The following is a 4948-nucleotide window of genomic DNA, read 5'->3' as shown; positions in this document are numbered from 1 at the left end:
GAGCATGTGAAGATGAATTAGACTTTGAAAACTGGAAAATGTAAAAAATATAACAGTAGAATTTGGGTTGCAAACTAAAGAATTCCAGGTAACTTAAGCAGAAAACGAATTTGCTAAAAGAATTTCAGGTAGCTTGTAAAATCGATGAGCAGTCTAGAGGCTGGGACAAAATAGCAGGAACAGGCAGCTGCAAACTCGGCACAGGAACATAACAGAAATAGACTAGTTAGGGTGTCATGGTAACTGCCATAGAGATTAATCTCTAATTGTCCCACAGCTATATGTCATTGCCTCAAGATTCAAAGCCTAATAAAGGATGCTATTGGGTCAAATGGCAAAATCTCAGTAAGATTAGATATTAGTATTGTATCAATATTAATTTCCTGATTTTGATAATTGTGCTATGTTATGGAAGAGTTTTCCTTGCTTCTAGGAAATACGCATTCAAGTGTTTAGGGGTAAAGGGACAACATGTCTACCAATTACACTTAAAAAATTTTTTAAATCTTTAAGAAAAAAGATTTATTAAAAAAAAAAAAAAACATTGTTACATGGCTGAATTACCAATAATTGTGGCTTTGCATGACTCACTTCAGAAGCAGACAATGAACTGAATCAAATCTAACCAAAGTGACCCAGCAAGCAGAGGAGTGATGAGAGACCATCATGCTAGCCCGTAAAGGGAGAATCTACTTTTCTCCAGGCTTAAATCATCTTAGACAAAGCTGGGAATGGGCTCAGGGAGTCAGATACTATGAGGTGAAGAAGCTCCTTGAAGAGGACAAATTGAGCACTTTCAGAGAGCAACCCATGCAAACTCCTAGAGACAGGAAGCTTTAACCCTATCATTCTTGATTCCATTGTTTTTAAATGACATTATAGGGTGACCCTTTTTCATGACCCTGCCCCCAATAGAAGACAAAGTTTTATTTTACCCTCATTTGTGAAAAAATCAGAACTTACAAATTTGCTGGAAAAAAAACTAGTAAATAATCCAAGAATAATTTCAACCTGGGACTAGCCCCCTGCCCCTTTCTGACTGATATATTCTTGAGACTAGAGACCTCATAAGTAACATTCTCTTGCAACACAAGATAGTTATCAGGAAATAGCTTTTCTTGCCACTAAAATAGTGAATTGTGGTCCTGCCTCAGCAGTACTGAATCATTTATGGGCCAGGAATTGGACAGGTTTGGAAGAACAGAAATAAATAAAACATTGTCTCTACCCACAAGGATTTCAGTCGAGTAGGATACAAAGACAAGTGAACATAATTAGAACATACCACTGTAAACTCAATGATAAAAATATACACATAGTGGGAGAAAAGGAGAAGGTTCTAGCAAGATCCATGATTTCAAAGTCACAGTTTGTATTGCTCCCCCAAATTCATAACTTTCATTCAAAGAGGATTTGAAAAGCCTGGATTTTTCTCATATATTTCTAATACAAAAGAAATAGCTAGTGATAAATATATTAACCAAAGTATGATTTACTCATAACCAGAAAATCATCAAATATAAATAGCAAGCTAGTCAGAAACAGAAGAAGGAGTTTCGAGAAGAGGATGGTAGTCTGTGTCACAGAGATCAGGTTAAGGAAAATTCAGACTGAAAGGATTGCCAACTTGATCGTAAAAAAAGTCACCGTTGAGTTCAGTACAAGCCAGACTCAAAGAAGATGTGTTTAAAAAGGAAATCAACTCAGCAGGCACAGATATTACCGTAGGTGCAATTACCTAAGTGAATGCCGTGGAAGACATCACAGGGAGCATTTTCCCTAGGGACAATATGCCTTCTTGTGGAGTAGAGGTTTAGAATGTAGGCTCTCCAGTCCTAGAGATCTGTGTTCAAACTCCAGCTGTGCCACTTAAAGTAATTTGCCACTCCAAACCTCTGTAAAATGGGATAATTGTAGTACCTACCTTGTAAAAGTACCTAGCCAGAGTAAACATTCATTGTAGAAACTGGTAAGGAGCCAGAGGAACCACCATATTTCTTCAGTTCTAAAGCTTATATTTTAACATTTTTGAAGTCAGGATGTATCATAGTTTATTGTCAGCATTTTCCATTGGCAGCACATAAAATAATGGCTCATCTAACAATCAATGGCATCTTAGATATAGTGAGAGTTAATCCCTAACCCTGGAGCTGTTGAGTAGCTGGCCTAACATTATGCATATTGGCTTATGAAGAAATGTTAAAGTGAATATTTTGCTTAAATTCACAAGGGTTTAAAAAAGTCTTTGGGTCCTTACTACTAATAATATGGCCCACAAACCAGCATAACCTGGGATCTTGTGAGAAATGTAGAATCTCAGGCCCCACCCCAGAACTATCAAGTCAGAATTCTCATTTTAACAAGGTCTCTAGGTAATTCTTGTGTTCAGTCAAGTTTGAAAAGAACTATTCTAGCTTTTTTGTTTAAGTAATTTTTCAAGTGAGAGATATTGTTGTAATTGGACATTTGGATTTATTTCCAAACTACTACCAAAACTTTATTCTTTCATTAAAAATATAATGGAAAATTGGGATTAAGTTAATTATTTAAAATCTTTCAATATTTATGACATATCTGGGGATTAATATAACTGCACCTTAAAATAAAAATCTCTGAAAATCACAGATAATATTAATGCTGAAGTTGGGGAGATAGAGAACAAAATTTTAATTAAAAAAAAAGTTTTCTTCTGCAGCATTGCCGAATTTGGTTTTTATATGATGTTCCAAATTGACACATTTGTACTTTTGGCCAAGCAGAGTAGTGTTCAACCAGATTGAACACTTATTATACACAAAGACTGAACACTTTGGGGCTCCAATTAGCCTAGCCTGAGCAACCTAAGCAAACAATAGGCTGCCAAATATTTGATTGAACATCATATAATTAGAAATATGAAGTGTTATGAAATTTGTTGCTTAGTAATATCTACCATCGAAAACATAAATCATTAAAATGGACTTTTTTGATGCCCTGATTGAGGATAATAGTGCAATCATGACCAGAGGTAGCACGATTTTGATTATCCTTTTATTCTCCATGGTGCCTTCAATCAAAAGGGAATATAAAATTAGGAAGCATAGCCCTGAAATGGAATAGTTAGTTAATCCTCCACATAAGGAGTCTGGATTGACTGCCAGAATGCAAATAGCTGGAGCGATGAACATGAAAAGATTAGCAGTCCAGATAAACCCCCGGACACTGTTACTTTATACTAAAAATAAATTGTTTTCTATAATTAATGTAAGTAGAAGGAATTGGACTCAGCATTTTAAAATTTTTCTTTGTTTTATTGCACTGAGTAGGCACATGCGACTCCTTCCATAGCCCCCAGAAATCGGGTGTCCATCCCCACCTTCTTGCTGCAGGGGTCCCTTTGCCAGCTGGTCAGGACCTAACTAAGCCCACACAGGCTCTCTCTCAACCAAGGTTCATCTCTGTTCCATGCAAAACACTCCCACTCACTCTCCCAGCAAACACTGGGGTGCAGTTTAATCCCTAGGCAGCAACTTCTCTGCTGCCCCCATCAGCAAAGCAGTCTGCCCCTCCTTTTTGATTCCCTGGGTAAAAGTCACATCCCTGTTTCCTATCCTAGCAGCAACGACAGACACATAGCAAGCTCTCCAAGGGGTTCTGTGAAAGTCCTATCTTGGCTTGGGTTCCTTCGCAAGCAAACACCAAGACAAGGATTCAAGGTAAGTGGTTTATTTAGGAGATTATCTCAGAACACATGGGTGGAGGAGTGGGAAGCCCAGTTATGGTGGGCACTTTGAGGCACTGCCCAGATCCCCTCAGGAAAGAAGGCCGTGAGTATTACCAGAAAAGCCTCAGCTTTTAGCCTTCCTTGGAGATTGTCTTGGCTGAAGAAAACTACCTCTCCCATAGTGAGGCCTTCTACTTGGCACAGCCCGCACCTAGTGACTAATTGCAAGGTTATAAACATCCAACCCACCCACCCCAACTTGGGAAAACTCTGAAGGGCCATTCTAGCTCCAGAGCTCCAGAGGGGTCAGCTGAGGCCTCTGTTTGGACTATATTGAAGTCCAACTTTTCCCTCTACTACTCAGCTTCCTTTCCTTCACTTCCAGAAGTCCCAGAAGAACTTCCTAATAAACATCTTGCATGCTAATCAACCCAACCTCCAACTACAGGAAAGGGAAGAAAGCCAACAGAGGGTATGCTATCAAGCAATTTATCACTATGGATAATTGAAGCTCGATCCCCCCAGAAAACTGGGTTCCGACAGGGTCTACTTCTAGCCACTTGCTCCAGTTTAGGCCTGAGGGGAATCATCTTCCCAGACTAATTATGCTATGAACTCAGAAAAAAAGAAGAACCAGATATGGAAGAGCACTAGAAATTCCAACCACAACCAAGAAGGGATTTGGGCTTGGAACCCAAAGAGTGTCCATACATCAAACATTTATTGAATGAATACTATCTGTCAGACATCCTATTCTATTTGGCTATTCTCACTCAGGAATTCATTTAATCCTCACAACAACTCTATGAGGTATTTCTATGTAACATATAAGGAACAAAAATTTAAAGAAGTGAAACTTGCCCAAGTTAGAAGCTAAACCCCAAATCTGACACAAAATTCCATATTCTTAACCAGACTACACTATTCCACCTCTCTAGGAGCAAGATACAGATTTTCCAAAAAGAAAAGGAACATTTTTAGTGAGTCCTGAAGCAAAAGGGCCCCATCTACAGAGCTAAACATCATTCACTTTTGTGAAAAGTGAAGAACCATGTCCCCTTTCCCCCTGCAAACAGCCAGTATTGGGGAGAGGCAGGGGGATAAAATGAAATACCCTAATAAGAATTTAATGGTACTAATTGAAATTATTTTACATTTTAAACTGTCAAAGTTTTGATTTATTCCCTAGCATTAGGCTGAATTGAGATTTGTTTGCAACTTAAAGCAACTCTGACAGTGTTACTA

Source organism: Pteropus vampyrus, unplaced genomic scaffold (assembly GCF_000151845.1).
Source record: "Pteropus vampyrus isolate Shadow unplaced genomic scaffold, Pvam_2.0 Scaffold85, whole genome shotgun sequence".
Classification (NCBI taxonomy): Eukaryota; Metazoa; Chordata; class Mammalia; order Chiroptera; family Pteropodidae; genus Pteropus; species Pteropus vampyrus.
This window is presented reverse-complemented; position numbering follows the sequence as displayed.